This window comes from Myotis lucifugus, unplaced genomic scaffold (assembly GCF_000147115.1).
Source record: "Myotis lucifugus unplaced genomic scaffold, Myoluc2.0 scaffold_21, whole genome shotgun sequence".
NCBI lineage: Eukaryota > Metazoa > Chordata > Mammalia > Chiroptera > Vespertilionidae > Myotis > Myotis lucifugus.
Window position 1 is genome coordinate 6,718,038 of NW_005871069.1, and position 17,177 is coordinate 6,735,214.

The window sequence follows — 17,177 nt, forward strand, 5'->3', positions numbered from 1 at the left end:
GATGTATCAAGACCATCTCCCTTGAGGAACCCATTTTCATCAATGGTATTTTAATGCTAACATAGCTTTTTAGCATTCCAGTGCCCAAAGGCTCTGGCTGTTCTGACAGAAGCAAGATTGACCCCCACAAAAACAAACCAATGATTTTACAGATTCCAACTGCTGTCTCAGGACAGGAAGCCAAAAGCCAGGTGTGTGTGTGTCCAGGGAGACTGCAGAAGGGATTAACCTGCAGAGCAAGGCACCAGCATCTTCAGTGCTGGGAGAGGCCTCCAGATGGCGCAGGTGAGTCTGCAGTGAGGGAAAGCCCCTCTGCCTTTTCCGAAGTCGCCCACAGGACGGGAGCAGGCAAGAGTCCCAGGAAGCCCTTTGGAACAGACGGAAGGTGAGGCTGACAGCGAGAGGTGTCTCATCCTCGGCAGCGCTGTGGGCCACCAGCACCTGCTTCTGGGACCACCTGTGCACCCTGGTGGCCCAAAATAAGGCTGTGCCTGGCTTTCTTCACGGACCATCTTCTGCTTGGATTAGAAACTGACCCTACAACGGCGTCCAGGTAAGCCTTCGTCATTCCCGTTGGTTTTCTAAACTCGTAAGCTCTGGATGAGACTGAGGTGTCGTGGGCTGCAAAACAGCCTGAGTGCATTTTTGAAATGCGTGTCATATTTGGGTTGCGTTTGAACAAGCTTTCCCAATTACTATATGTCTGCGCTGCTAGTTCTAAGACCTACGATTGTTCCTTTGTTTTCAGGAAAACATCAGAAACCCTATTTTGCTATTTGGTTAGTGAGCCAATCTCTGTATGTGCTTACCAGGGTTTAAGATTTGGCCACTAGGACAACAGGTGTCTCCAGAGAACATGAAAGTGTGTTTCTCAGGTTTGACCTGAGCCTGGTCACCGGAAGGCAAGCAGCAGCTGGGACTTTGGCTGCACCCTGTGCCTACGGTCCCCTCCCCACTGCCAAGCTCTGGAAGTTCCCTAAGAGACATTTCAGCTGTGGTTTTGGCCTCTGTGGGGAGGTGGGGATGGGGGGGGGGGGCGTTGTATTTCTGATGAACGAGGGTTTCAGTTCCAGCCAAGAGGCTCCTCTCGATGCTCTGACAGATCATGGAGGAGTTTGGGCTCCTGAACAAGAGCACCTCCGATTTCCCAGCATCCTGGAGCAATTGCTCCCACACTGCAAAGGCTGGAGGTGTCAGGGCAAGGACAGGAGCGGAGAGGACAGCAGGTGAGGATTCAAAAGGGGCAATTAAAGCAATAAGGGGTGGGGCAGAAGCCCTGTCAGTCAGGGGAATTTGGCGGGACACATGGATTTGAGATGACAAGAATGAAGAACAGAGAGAGGAGGGAAGCAAACAAAGACCAGCCCCTCCTCTGCTCTGCAGCCACTACAGTTGTGGCTCTGGATTGCACTTTTGAGATACCTCTAGCCAAGAGTGAAACTGCAGCTAATTCCAAATATTGGGGTGGTGAAAAGCCATTATGGACTAAAGGAGAAAAGGAATCAAGGAAAATAAGTAAGATACAGAATATTTCTTGCCTGACTGGATGCTCTGAGATTTCTAAGCCATAGACATTTATAACCTTTAAAGTTACATTTTGACAAAATTCACCAAAAAGGCAGTTACTCATCAAAGCTAGGAAATTTGCATTTGTCCTTATAATGACCCACATGTGCCCTTTGTCACTGGAGGAGAAGATTGGGGGCCCCAGTGACGATCAGCTGGGATCTCTGCTCTGTGCTCTCTCCACCCTCAAGTGAGCCAGGCTGTGCTGTATTAACTTGTGACAGCACATTTGTAGGGTAATCGCAACAACACGTGTCTTTGGGAGAAAAAAATAAAATTTCCCTGGAATGTTTGATTTTCACTCTCTGCGCACTACTGGGTTTCTAAAAATAAACAGGGTTTTCATTTTGTTGACAACACATATTTCGAAGCTCCGAAGTGTCAGGGGCTCACCTTCCTTTCTAAAGGGTCTTTGTGTCCCTGGACAGGCAGCAAGAGAGACCTGTTATTTCCCCCATTTCACAGGACACAAAACCAAATTAACTCTTTTAACCAAGGAGCACCAAAGTTCCATAAGTCCCAAAGGAACACAGATGGAAGCTAGATCACCTAGCCTCCTTCCTCGGTTCAAGTTGTGGTTTCCAAAAAATAGACTCCATTCCCAAGGAAATGCCCAGAAACTCAGCTTCAAAGACTCAAGAAAAACTGAAATTCAAACCATAGCTGTAAACAGGATGGTGTGGAAGCCAGCCCTTTGACTGAACGCTTTGCCCTCAGGCAGCCTCCCTCCTGGGCTTGTTCAGGGTCTGGTCTGCATGCCTCTTAGCAGTTTCCCTCCTGGCCATGTTTCCTCAGTTACTCCAGAGACACCTGCCTGCTCATTCCTTTGATGCTGTTTTAGGCTCTGCCTAGGTAATTCCACCCTAAGTAGTACCATTAATTAACTTACATTAAGCTCACTTAGCACATTACAGCAATTAGGAGACAAAGGCCTCTAAAGTGCCCCCATCACTGGCAGCCTAGGTCCTGCCCTTGAATTCACATATTGTGAAGCAGGGGAAGATAAACCAATGTCCAGTCATTTAGTCATGTAGTCTCCCCTACACAGTGGAACCTCGTTTCTCTAACTTAATTCCTTCTGGAAGGCTGTTCGAAAACCCGAATCATATTTTTCCCATCAAAAATAAAGTAAATTGAATTAACCTGTTCCAGACCCCAAATGATTCCGTTTTAACCTTTCTTACATACAGTACATGTCTATTGTACTGTTTAATCTACAAATAAACACTTTAAAAACAAAAAGGACATGAAGTATAAGTGAAAACTTAACAAAAAGGAAAGGAAATGTACAATAAGAAGTGAAAATTTAACAATAATTATAAGCAGCAACAAAAGCAAAAAAAAAAAAAAACACGAAAATATTCACAGCACAATATCCTGAAATTTTTAACAGTGGCAAATTGACTCATGTTTGCAAACTGACTCTCTCCTCTGTCACCTGAGAGATGTGTGACTGACCATATAGGTATCAGCATGAAAGGGTTGTCAGGTTGAGAAGCGAATTGTTCGAGATGGGAGATGTTTGAGAAATGAGGTTCCACTGTATTTCTATAGCTCTTGGCAAAGCATTTTCATGCATGTCTTCCTTATTTTCCAAATAAGGAAACTGAGGCTTAGAAAGGCTAAGTAACTTGCGCAAAGCCATATGGCTAATCATGATGGTGATACCAATAATAGCTGACATGGGTTCCATGTCTGGAATTCCTAGGCTTCATGCTGTGTGACTTGTAATTAGAAGGACTAGGACTAGAACCTTTTCTCCTGCCTCAGGCTGACACGTTTGCTTCTGTAAGAGCAACCAGAGAAGGTGCTATGACAACCACCAGTTAGAATAGGGCAGTGGTTCTCAACCTCCTGGCCCTTTAAATACAGTTCCTCATGTGACCCAACCATAAAATTATTTTCGTTGCTACTTCATAACTGTAATGTTGCTACTGTTATGAATCGTAATGTAAATATCTGATATGCAGGATGGTCTTAGGCAACCCCTGTGAAAGGGTCGTTCGACCGCCAAAGGGGTCGCGACCCACAGGTTGAGAACCGCTGGAATAGGGTATACAGATCTCATATTCCCAGGGTTGTGTCAACCCAGACACCACTCTATTTCCTGGCTTCTGGCCTCATCAGAGGCAAGGGCTAAAGAGGAAATGACCTCCATCTCGTTCTTGTGAGCCATTCCACTAAAGGTATAGCAATAGAAGAAATATTAGAGTTGAGAATATGAAATTGCTTTTTGTATATAGTGTAAACGTAGTTGAATCTAGGTAATTTCAGGTATTTCAATCTAATATAGTCTAGTAACTAAGAAAATTTTTCAAATAGCTTTTGGGGTTCAGGCATCCCAACAACTCCTTGGCCTCTGTTAGTACAAACAAATGACACCGGACTGTATTAATTTTTCATCATTGTCTGTCCCAAGGCAGTCACAAAGCATTTCCCAAGGGCTGTTAGCTTTATCCAGTCGAAGTTAAGGGAAAAACTTTACCCTGGGTCTTGGCAGGAAGGTGGCCCATTCATTAGATACTCTATAAGGGACTCCTTACAATCCAAGGTATCCTCAGTCTCAGTGTCCTCTTGGGCACATAGTGGGCATTCAATGAAAATATGTCTAATGAATGAATGGAATTGTTTTTAAAAAGGTCACCAGTTGTTTTAATCACACAGTGGGAGAGGGACTGCCTGGACACCACAGTGCCCTACGTCAACAAGCATATTCCAATTGGCAAAGCTACCTTCTCTAGGTGCAGAGACATGTGTTATTCCTCAAAGGCTGGGTACGTGGAACAGACACAGCTGGCGAAGCTGAGGTGCTCGCCCTCTGCCCAGGTCCGGAAGTGCCAGAGGCCTGTGCACATAGTAACACACTTAACTAACCAGTAGGCCTTTGTTTCCCACTTCTGACAAACCAGATCCCTGTGGAAAATGGGTGGGTGGTAATGAGCCTTGCACAGGGAGATGTCCCTGCATCCATAGCTGCAGCGTGCCACCCAGCCAGCTCGTCAACAGGAAGGTGCCTTGGCCTGTGAGTCTCAATGGAATTGGTAAGCAGAGCAGGAGCAGCCATGGCCATGTTGTTACTAGTAACAGTGAGGCCCAGGGTACACACAGCTAAGCTTAGCTATGGGGTTTCTAGATCCCTTAAGACTGATACATTATATGACACCATTAAATAGCTGGATAGAAGCAACTAAAAGGTGAGCCTAAATACTGAAATCTCCTGAAAATAATAGAGAGATAATTCCACCAACAACGCTTTAATCCTAATATAAAGCACTTTCTTAGGACATGAAGAAAGACACAAATCTAGAGTGTGGATAAACAAGAAAAGGTCACGGCTTTGGCAGCTGTCAGACCATCATTACCAAATCCTTTCTCTCAAAATGTCCATGTTGTCATATTTCCAATTCCATATTCCATAAACTTAATGCTGGGGGAGAGAATAAGGTAGGATTCACGTTGATTTCAATATACATTCATCACTCAGTAGATCTTTCCTGAGCCTCTACTCCATGGTAGGCCCTGTCCTGTGTGCAGGGACACAGTGGTGCCGGGGTGGTAAGAGAAAGCACCGGCATCCCCGAGCTCACATTCTGGTGTGGAGATCTGAATATGACTTCAGGAAAATTCTATGCCGTGAATGTACAAATAAGTAGGGCAGGCAAAGTGCTTGGGGTAGGAGTGAGAAGATATCTTAAGAACATGATATCCTAACAAAACCTAAATGAAGTGACAGAATGAGCTGAACAGGGGCCACGGGTAGAGATGAACCTGGGACGTCCCAGCGCCAGGAAGGCAGTGTGGCTACAGCACAGGGAAAGGTGGCAAGAACAGGAGAAGATGAGGGAGGAGAACCAGGAGCCAGAGCATGGCGGGCTAGAGGCCTAGTAAGGGTAAGGGCTTCCATTAAAGGTAAAGGAGACAGATAAATCTATACATTAACTCATGGCAGAAGTTCAGCGCGATTGTTCATGCCTGCGTTGTTCTGCGACCATTAGTGCCGTAGCACACCAACTGCTATATTTTGAAACCCACCCTGCTGGCATCCACCATAAATCAGATCCCAGGCAGCTTCTTCCTGAGAGGGCTGGTTTGCCTGCTGTGTAGAGTGGGGCAGGCAGCAGAAATCCCTCTCAGTCCAATATCTGTTCTCCTTGCAGTTAACAAATGGCAATTTTTTTCTGAGAAAAATTTTAAAGATTCCAACTTGAAATACATGCTTACATTTTTGTAGAGTCAAACATAGTCTCTTCCTCTTTGCAGTCCTACCTGATATTCCGCAGTCAGCCCAGAGCCCCCAGGCAGCTCCACTCGGTCCCCATTTCTCACTGGGAGAGAAGGGGAAGCACTGCCTGGTGTCTGGAGAAAGATGGAATTGGACAGACAGAGAAGCACCTCCTCTTTCCGGTGTGCCATTGGGGAACTAATTTAGAGATCAGTTTCACACCCAGTTTGGCATGCTGGAGCTGCTCTGCCTCGTCCAGCATGTGACCCCCATGAGCATGCTGGCAAGTTCAGTTTCCTTCCAAGTTATAAGATCATGGAGATCAGTCAGGTGGGAAGTCAGCCGAGAGGAAGAGACTCTGGGTCTGAGAAGCCCAGGGCGGTGCGAGTGTACAGACTGGGCATGAGGGAGGAGCGTGGCATCCTGCGGGCTCCTGACACTGCAAGAAGGCCCACCCCATGGTCAGATGGGATGCAAATGTCTATTGGTTTGGTTGATTTTGTTTACTTGGTAAATAGTTTTATGGTTTAATATTTTGATTGAGGCTCTGTGTTTTTGCATAACAAACATTAACTCTGGCCTAGAAAAAAAAAACTTAAACCTTAAAAATATTGGAATGCAATGCACTTTCTTAAAGGCACCTCTGACGATTCTTCAAGGTTCATTTTCTTTAAGATTTAGTCCTTAATAATGTCTGGAAATGGCTGTTCCTAAAACTTGTTGTTCATAATAAAGAAATTCAATCAGAATGGACACTTTGGGAATGTGGCTCTTTAAATGCTCCAACCAGCATCTCTAAGAGGTGCAGCTGAGAGAGGCACAGCAGCCACTGGGTACAGGGGAGCATTTGTAAATGGCATGTTAGACCTGCAGAGTGTGTGTTTTTGTATTCCTTTATGGGCCATAAAATTTCCCATCAGTATCAGTGAAATTCAGCAAAACCTTTTTCAAATTTTAGCTCATTCTCTGAGGGGTTGGGAGAGAGAGATCCATCCCTAAGATATGGGAACACACTGATCTCTCCTGATGGCCTCGGACAGAGACCAGCCTGTTCCTAGGACCACTGTGATCTGAGCAAATATCTTGGTTCCCTGAAGTCATTTAAGCAATTTTGCTCCTCATTTTATGGACAGAGGAAACCAAGGCTGGGATGGATGCTCCAGTGCTTTGGGACACCTGGTTTTGAGTCAAGTCGAAAAGCAAGAGACCAGACTTTCTGCAAATTTGCTGCCAGTTGATTTCCAGCATGAGGTTTCCACATGAAAATCATTATCCAAACAGACCACACACAGCTCTCTGACTTGACTTCTGAGATTGGCTTGTGTGAGGGAAACGGTGCTTGAGGATATTACTGTGATGATTATCACAGTTGTTGCTTTTGAAGGCAAATATTTATTTTGTGGAGATTGCAAAACCAAGAACAGTAGGATGTTGAGCTCCTTGTGTGTACAGAATAAACAGAATTGAGACTCTGACAAATGTGGTGTGCCTTTCTCTCTGCGGAACCGGCCGTTCGCCTCCTGCAGCATCAGTCAGGGGCCTCAGGATGCCGGCCCTGGTCAGTCTGCTGAGCATCCTTCTGCCTGCCCACCTGGTGCGAGTCAGGAGAGCACAGGCTCCCTGAGTGTGGCCTGGAGAATGCTTCTGGAAGGCCCCTCTGGATGTTTTTTCTGTTACGCTGGAGAGGCCACTGCATTTGCAGTAGGATCATGTGCCCAAATCTTGCTCAAGCTTCCTGTTCTCATGCCCATAGTATCGAAAGGAATAGAACAAATAGCCACAGATTCACATATGAACAAAAAGACATATACATACAAGACAAAAATAACAGCACTTGCCACGTCACACTGCACCGCACGTAATCAGTCTCTTCAGTGTGTGTCCTCCACCTGTGCTCTCTGAGGGCGGGGAACATGTCTAGTCTCTAGCACTTAGCACATGCCTGTCACGCAGCAGGTACTCAATAAATATTTATATAAACCAATCTTTATTAGACACTTATTACCTCTAAATGTTTTCATTTTGTTTAATCTGCCTAACAATCCTATAGCATAGAGATTATCATCACAGTTTCACAAATGTGTAGGTAAGGCTCAGAGAGGTGAGGTGATTTGCCCAGGAACTTTCTCCTGGTAAGTGGCAGGATTTCAACCCAGGATCCTGGACATCAACCTGCTGTCTTTCCATGAGCTCCTTCAGATCAGATCTGGGATGAGATGGGCTATTACAATTATATTGAATTTATGTCATGACCATTTCAGGGTGGAGCACAATTTCTACCTAGACAGACGTCTAAAACTCAGACATCTCTTAGCTCCCCTAATTCCTCAGCAGACACCCTTGCCGCCTGGGCCCCAGAGCCTGTGCAGGTGCTGTTTGCTGGCAGTAGGGCAGAAAGCAGAGCCTTCTCTTTCTGTTCCCTCAAGGCCAGGAGCAGCTCCAGCAGCTGCTCTCACAGTGGCAGCGTCAGAGACCCAAGACCAACCAGGGCCACTTCAACATCAGGGACCTTTCTTCTCCTCAGATGTTGGGCACAAAGTGTCCAGTGGGGGAGGATAAGAGTGGGCATGGGCACAGGAGGCAGCAAATTCCTGGGAAAGGATCCTGAGGCCGGGCCAGTGTGAAAGGGTGAGAGGAGCTCAGCCTCCAGCATCTGATGGATGTGGGTCCAATCCTGGCTCTCCACATGCTAGTGATGGCACTTTGGACAGTCGCTGTTGGGTAGTCTTTCGGTTTCCTGAGAAAAAGTAATAGTTCTCACCTTGTGGGATTATTGGGTGGATTTAAGCAAGAAGAAGAGGACAGGGCGCACTGTAAGTCCTGCCAGTGCTCCGCATGCTCTCGTGGACTGAAGTTAATGTCAGCTAGGCCTCCGCTTATCAATCATGCATTTGGGGGAAAAAATGCATTTGCTTTTGTGGAGATCAAGTCCATCTGATGTGTCCTTCTTTCCCTCAGACAACCTGCCTATTTGTCCAGGATCCAGAATACCACCAGGACCTTGTAGTTAAGGGGTGGCTACACCGAGGAGGACAGGGCAGTGTCTGTGATCCCCCTGGAGCACAGTGTCTAGTTGCTACCCCCATAGTGACACCCTACCACACTCTGGCCACATTAGCCTTCATGCTGTTCCTCACGTGAACCGCCAGGTGCTGCGTCTTGCTGTTCCTTCTGCCCAAAATGCTCACCCAGGATCTCTATGTTCATTCCCTTCAGGTCTCTGCTAACAAGTGACCATATCACAAAATCGCTTCCTGGCCCCATTTACATAAAACACCAGCTCCCACCCCAAACTTCTGTGTATAACATCGATCACTAGATGATTTGTTACGCACATACTATAACATAAATACCATCGTATGTATGTGAGCCTAGACTTGGCGGGGTAACCAACAAATCTTTTTTAAAAAACATGGATTGCTGTGGAGCCCAGAGGCAGGCATGCCTGTGGAACTGGAGAGGGGGTTTCCTCCTGTGCCTGAGAGCCTCACAGGGAAGTTTCACTTCCCTCCTTCCCCCCATCACCCCAGCAGAGCTCTCAGAATGTGACTCTCAGGAGCCTTCCTGGGATTTTTCCATTGCGGATCTGCCTGGAACCAGCGAAGCAAATAGGAAAGATGAGGAAATGAGCTGAGGTTAAAGAACAACTAGGAGACATTGACATAGTTGGGTTTCAGGTTAAGAACACAGAAGTTACCAAGCAGTTCCTCCCCCAACCCACATGCCCAACCCAGGGAGTTGCACAGCAGCTGGTGTTATTAAGTGCAAGTGTCCACATTATCCACATATTCACAACAAGCTTTGAAGGTGAGTTATCTTGGCTCTGTCACGGGGATAGGGCTGCAGTCCCTGCCCCACCTGCCTCAAGCCCCCACATGCCCACAGGGTCCCTGCCTCCCCACTGGCTACAAGTCAGATCCCAGGCATGGTCAGGAGCTCATTAGGAAACAGTTTGTGTCAGAAAATCAAAATGAAGAAACTTTATTCAATGGACCAGTAATCCAGAGGAGAGCAGGGCAGAGGGAACCACAGCTTCTTCCTAAACACACCTAAATTGTTTTTACCTCTTGACTATTGTTGTCTAAGTTCTGCAGGAGTCATCCTCTGGGTCTTCCGTTTTGCCATCTATATCCTTCACAATTAATCTAACCCCGGGAGGGGAAGCAGGGGAGGCTTTCCTTCCAAAACTCTGTGTGATAACATTACTTAATTTGCAGGTATTGAACCAACCTTGCATCCCAGGAACAAATCCCACTTGACCATGTTTTATGGTCTCTTTGATATATTGCTTAATTCGGTTTGCTAATATTTTGTTGAGGGTTTTTTTCGTCTATGTTCATCAGTGATATTGGTCTATAATTTTTTTTTGAATGTCTTTGTCTGGTTTTGGAATCAGAGTAATTCTGGCCTCAAAAAATAATCTTGGGAGACTTGCCACCTCTTGAGTATTTTTTGAATAGTTTGGGAAGGATAAGTGTTAATTCTTCTTTGACTATGTGGTAAAATTTACCTGTGAAGCATCCAGTCCAGGACTTTTGTTTGTTGGGAGATTTGTTTGTTTTTATTACAGATTTGATTTTGTTAGAGGTAGTTGGTCTGTTCAGATTTTCTATTTCTTCTTCATTCAGTCTTGGAAGTTTGTATGTTTCTAGGAATTTATCTATTTCTTCCAGATTGTCCAATTGTTGGCCTATAATTGTTCATAATATTTTCTTATAATCCTTAGTATTTCTGTGGTATCAGTTGTTACTTCTCTTTCATTTCTGATTTTATTTATTTTGGTCCTTTCTCTTTGTTTCTTGATGAGTCTACTTAAAGGTTTATTAATCTTGTTTATGTTTGCAAAGGTTTAATTGATTTTTTGTACTGTATTGTTTTTTAGACTCTATTTTGTTTATTTCTTCTCTGATCTTTATTATTTCCTTCTACTCACTTTGGGCTTTGTTGGTTGTTTTTTGACAAATTCTTTAAGTGTAAGGTTAGCTTGTTTATTTGAGATTTGGTGTTAAGACTGTATTACTATGAATTTCCCTCTTAGGACTGCTTTCATTGTGTTCTATAGAATTTGGAACATTATGTTTTCATTTTTACTTACCTCAAGATATATTTTGATTTCTTCCTTGATATCATTGTTAGCTCATTCATTGTTTAGTAACATGTTATTTAGCCTCCATATGTTTGTGTGTTTTTCAGTATTTTTATTATAATTGATTTCTAGTTTCATACCACTGGTCAGAGAAGATGCTTGATATGATTTCAATCATTTTAAATTTGTTGACATTTGTTTTGTGACCTAGTATGTGGTCTATCCTAGAAAATATTCCATGTGTACTTAAAAATAATGTATATTCTGCTGCTTTAAATGCTCTAAAAATATCAATTAAATCCACCTGATCTAATGTGTCATATAAGGCCACTGATTTCGTGTTGATTTCCTGTCCAAAGATCTATCCATTGATGTCAATGATGTGTTAAATCCTCCTCATATGACTGTATTACTGTCTATCTCTCCCTTTGTATCCATCACTATTTACTTTATATATTTAGATGCTCTGTTGGGTGCATAAATGTTTACTAGGATTTTTTTTCCTCTTGTCAGATTGATCCTTTTATCACTAGTAATGTTCTTTTTTGTCTCTGTTATAGCTTTGTTTTAAAGTATCTTTTATCAGATATAAGTTTACTACCCCAGCTTTTTTCCCCTTTCCATTTGCATGAAATCTTTTTTCCATCCCGTTACTTTTAGTCTGTGTGTATCTTTCATCCTGAGGTGGGTCTGTTTTCTTATCCATTCAGTTATACTATGTTTTTTTATTGGAACACTTAATCTATTTATATTTAATTCATTTATATTTAAAGTGATTATTGATAGGTATTGCTATTTCATATTTATGTTCTTTTTTTAACATTTCTTGTAGTGCTGGTTTGGTGGTGATGAAATTTTGGGGTTGTGTGTGTGTGTGTGTGTGTGTGTGTCTGAGAATCTCTTTATTTCTCCTTTAATTCTAAATGACAGCCTTGCTGGGTAGAGTAATAATCTTGGTTGCAGGTCCTTGTTTTTCATCACTTTGAATATTTCATGCCCATCCCTTTTGTCCTGAAAAGTTTCTGTTGAGAAATCAGCTGAAAGTCTTATTAGAGCTCCCTTGCTTTTCTCTTGCTGCTTTTAGGACTGTCTCTTTTTCTTTAACCTGTGGCATTTTAATTATGAAGTGACTTTGTGTAGGCCTCTTTAGGTTTATCTTGTTTGTGACTCTCTGTGCTTCCTTGTCTTGTATTTCTATTTCCTTCACGAAGTTAGGAAAGTTTTCAGTTATTATTTTTTCAAATATGTTTTCAAACCCTTGCTCTCTCTTTTCCTTCTGGTACCCCTATGATCTGAATGTTATGTTTGGTGCTATCTCAAAGGTCCCTAAAACTATCCTCATATTTTAAAATTATTTTTTTCCTGCTATTCTGAATGATATTTTTTGCTACCTTGTCTTCCAAATCACTGAGTTGATCCTCTGTTTCATTTAATTTGCTGTTGATTCTTTCTAGTGTATTTTCCATTTCAGTTATTGTATTCTTCATTTCCAACTGGTTCTTTTTTATAGTTTCTCTGTCCTTTTTATGCTTACTAAATATCTTTTTGTTTGTTTGTTAATCCTCACCCAAGGATATTTTTCCATTGATTTCTGAGAGAGTAAAAAGGAAGGGGAGAGACACAGAGAGAGAAACATCGATGTGAGAGAGACACATCAATTGGTTGCCTCCCACATGCCAACCAGGGCCAGAGATTGAGCCTGCAACCAAGGTGTGTGCCCTTTACTGGAATTGAACCTGGGACCCTTCATTCCATGGGCCAACACTCTATCCACTGAGCCAAACTGGGTAGGGTTATATCTTTTTTTTTAATCCTCACCCAAGAATATGTTTTCATTGATTTTTTAGAAAGAAAGAGAGAAACATCAATGTGAGAAACACTGATTGGTTGCCTCATGTATGTGCCCCAACTGGAGATCAAACCCAAAATCTAGGTATGTGCCCTAACTGGGAATTAAACCTGCAATCTTCTGGTGTATGGGACAATGCCCCAACTAACTGAGCCACCCACCCAAGGCTGCTTACTATCTCTTTGTTGAAGTTCTTACTAACTTCCTTGAGCATTCCTATAACCAGTGTTTTGAAATCTAGCTGGTTACCTCCATTTTGTTTAGTTGTTTTTTCTGGAGATTTCTCCTGTTCTTTCATTTGGGACATGTTTTCTTTTGTCTCATCATTTTGGCTGCATCTCTGTGTTTGTTTCTAGGTAATAGGTAGACCTGTTACATCTCTCAGTCTTGGCAGGATGGCTTTATGTAGTAGGTGTCCTGTGGGGCCCAGTGGCACAGTTTCCCTAATCATCTGAACTGTGTGCTCCAGGACTGTCCCTTGTGTGGGTTATGTGTGCCCTTCTGTTGTAGTTGAGCCTTGATTGCTGTTGGCATGTCAGTGGGTAGGATTGACCTTCATGCTGACTAACTGTGAGGATTGGCCGTAACCACAGTGTATGAGCTCCTGTGTGGGGGCTGAACCCATGGAGTAGGGAGGCAGGGGCATCGGCTCACTCCCAGGGGCCCAAGACACCCTTGGGCACTAGAAAGTGGCTGTGCCAAGTGCAGGCCAGTGGGTTTCCCCTCAAGATTGAGCTGCTGCAGGAACAGGGCTGATGGCTGCTGTTCTGTCAGCACCACCCTCCCACCCCTGCCAGCCCTTGAGGAACTATCCAGCCTCTACTGGCCTGTTTTCACAAAAGGTAGAAAAGCAGCCTTATAAACACCCAGCAAAGCACTCTCATAGGAAATACTTTGGACTTGCAACACAGGTTTATTGTGTTCTGGGCATACCCAGCCCAGAAAGCTGTAACAGTGGTTCTCAACCTTCCTAATGCCGCGACCCTTTAATACAGTTCCTCATGTTGTGGTGACCCCCAACCATTAAATTATTTTCGTTGCTACTTCATAACTGTAATTTTGCTACTGTTATGAATCGTAATGTAAATATCTGATATACAGGGTGTATTTTCATTGTCCATGACCCACAGGTTAAGAACCGCTGCAAGAAGAAAATTCAAGCAGGCAAAGGGGAGAATCTAGCTAGCCAGGGTGGAGCAGGCAGAGGAAGAGGCACAGGCAGAGCATCCCCTGTGGGAGCCAGCCTGAGGCCACTTTTGCTCACCTCCTTTCTGGGTCTCAGCATCTGCTTTCTTGGCCACTGGCCATTAACAAATCAAATGGGTGTTGTTTGTCTTTCAAATTAGCCAGATAAGTTCTCACTCCAGTTTAATCACCACCACAGCAACAAGGGGGGGGAGGGGGGGCGGGACCCCATCAATCTCGTTCAGACACTGGGCACTGGGCTTGCCAAAGCTTGGCATTCCTACCAGACATCCTGCTGTTAATCAAGGTTAGTCTCTCTTCTGCGAGGCTGCCTCAGCCTGACCCGGCCCTGCCCCAGCACTCCCATAGCCTGGCAAGGTTGGAAAGGGCAGTGGCTGGAATGTGGGCTTGGAGTCCAGCCAGAAGGGCTGGGTGGGCGCCTGAGGGGCTGCGAGAAAGGAATGAGGACCACAGCATGACTGCATGTGCTTGGGCTGAGGGACCACCCCACCCCAGTGCCCTGCCTCCTCCCTCTGTGTTTAATTTCATCGTCATTGTCTGCTTTAAATCCTCAGCTTCTCAAGAACTGGGGTCAGCGTGTCTATTTAAGTTCTATGGAGCAGAACACAGATGTCTCACTGGGGTGTGGCTGAAATAGCATAGGACTCCAAAGGACCCCAAAACGTAGCCGCTTAAAACAGACCTGTACTGTCTCAGACAGTGTTTGCTGGTTAGGATCAGGGAGTGGCTCAACTGGGTGGTTCTGGCTCAGTCTCAGGAAGTTATATTCATCGAGTCTGCACCTTCTGTAGGCTTGACTGGGGCTGGAAGAAGCTCACTGTCCTGGCTGCTAATCGGAGGCAGTTCCTCGCCAGGGGAGCCCCTCCAGAGATTGCAGTGGGGTCCCCAACTGGGCAGCTGAGTGATGTGAGAGAGCAGGAAGCTCCAGGGTCCTTTCTGATCAGTCTCTGTTGCTGCCCACAGTCACTTCTGCTCTTTTCTATTTGTTAAGAAAACCAGCCCATATTCACAGGGAGGGAACTAGGCTCAACCTTTTAAAGGTCAAGTCAAAGAATTTGTATAACATTTTTTTTATTAAATCTTTATTGTTCAGATTACATTTGTTCCTCTTTCCCCCCCCCCCATAACTCCCCTCCTCCCAGCTCCCGCCCCACCCTTCGCCCTCACTCCCCACCCACTGTCCTCATCCATAGGTGCACGATTTTTGTCCAGTCTCTTCCCGCATCTCCCACTCCCCTTTCCCCCCCCCCCCAAGAATAGTCAGTCCATTCCCTTTCTATGTCCCTGATTCATTATAATCACCAGTTCATTCTGTACATCAGATTATTTATTCACTTGATTCTTAGATTCACTTGTTGATAGATGCATGGTTGTGGTTCAAAAATTTGTATCTTTACCTTTTTCTTCTTCCTCTTCTTAAAGGATACCTTTCAGCATTTCATATAATACTGGTTTGGTGGTGATGAACTCCTTTAGCTTTTCCTTATCTGTGAAGCTCTTTATCTGACCTTCAATTCTGAATGCTAGCTTTGCTGGATAAAGTAATCTTGGTTGTAGGTTCTTGGTATTCATCACTTTGAATATTTCTTGCCATTCCCTTCTGGCCTGCAAAGTTTCTGTTGAGAAATCAGCTGACAGTCGTATGGGTATTCCCTTGTAGGTAATTGAGTCTCTTTCTCTTGCTGCTTTTAAGATTCTCTCTTTGTCTTTTGCTCTTGGCATTTTAATTATGATGTGTCTTGGTGTGGTCCTCTTTGGATTCCTTTTGTTTGGGGTTCTCTGCGCTTCTTGGACCTGTAAGTCCATTTCTTTCACCAGGTGGGGGAAGTTTTCTGTCATTATTTCTTCAAATAGTTTTCAATATCTTACTGTCTCTCATCTTCTGGTACCCCTATAATTCTGATGTTAGTGCGTTTGAAACTGTCCCAGAGGCTCCTTACACTATCTTCGTATTTTCGGATTCTTTTTTCATTTTGCTTTTCTGGTTGGGTGTTTTTTGCTTCTTCGCATTTCAAATCTTTGACTTGATTCTTGCGCTCCTCTGGTCTGCTATTGGGTGTCTGTATAATACTCTTTATTTCAGTCAGTGTATGCTTAATTTCTAGTTGGTTCTTTATCACAACATCGAGGGTCTCATTAGATTTCGTGAGGCTCTCATCAAGTTTATTTGCAGCTTCTAGCACATTATTGAAAGCCCTCAAAAGTGCGTTTTTTAGCTCTATATCCTCCATTTCTGTCATGTTTTTTTGTCTCCGCATTTTTTATGCTTTCTTGGTGCACCCCCTTGTGGTCTTTGTGCGCAGTCTTATTCTAGTTAAGCCTTGATTGTTGTAGTTAATACTAGAGGGATTTGACCACCAGGCCGACTGGCTGTGAGAATCAGCTGTATCTGCAGTGGGAAACTTCTGTCCTCTGGAGAGGTGCTAATCTAGCCTTTGCCTGAGGCTATCCGGCAAATGGCTCAGTGCAGGGCTTGGGCGGGGTGGGATCAACAGGGTGGGCGAGGGGAGCAGTTATGGCTGCTCTCAGTCCCGTTCCCAAAGGCTCTGCTTCTCAGAACCCCAGCAACCGCTGCAAACCTCAGAGAGAAAGCTGCCCTCACGTTCCAACTGATGCCAGACAATCCCGCTTCTCCCGTTTGAGTCTGAGTCCCTAGAGACTCGCCCGGATCTGGAGCTCAGAGTCTGAGACTCCCTCCTGATTGAAAACTATTGAAAACGACAACCGCGCCCTCAGCCACCAGCCCACTCTGCGGGCGCACCTCCGCACCTTTGTATTTTCCACACTGCGCCTCCTCTGAGCCTCGGTATGCTGTTCTCTTTCCTTCTAGTTGAAGAGTCTCTCCTCAGCCAGCCTTCCTGTGGTTCTGGGTGATGTCCGTTCCGTCTTTTAGTTGTATTTTTGAAGTGGTTGTTTGCGGCAGCAATCTCTCGTGTTTACCTATGCTGCCATCTTGGTTTCTCATTTGTATAACATTTTAAATTTGTGTCACATTGCTAAATAATTTGTTTCATATTTCAAACCACCACACTTGATTTAACTTCCATGCAACCTTGGGCAAATCACTTCAAATCTCTAGTCCCCAGTTTCTCCTTCTGTAAAATGAGGATTGATCAGACGTCCAGGAGCCTCCCGTCAGCCCTTACGCGCTATCACTCATCCATGCTCTGCATTTATGTACTAAACATGTACTCTAGCTCTCTTCTGGATTCCTGGTTTTACACTGGCAAGCCTAGAGAGCTTCTTAA

The 17,177-nt window shown here is 44.4% G+C and overlaps 1 protein-coding gene across 1 annotated transcript in view; it reads left to right on the top strand.

The window, feature by feature from the left end:
• Nucleotides 1-474: 474 nt before the first annotated feature.
• The window catches only part of EDAR (ectodysplasin A receptor), an 83,960-nt gene continuing 67,257 nt past the window's right edge, over nt 475-17,177 (top strand). The window contains exon 1 of the mRNA XM_023751366.1: nt 475-553. The gene's annotated coding sequence lies outside the window, so the exon portion shown is untranslated. The remainder of the gene's footprint in view (nt 554-17,177) is intronic.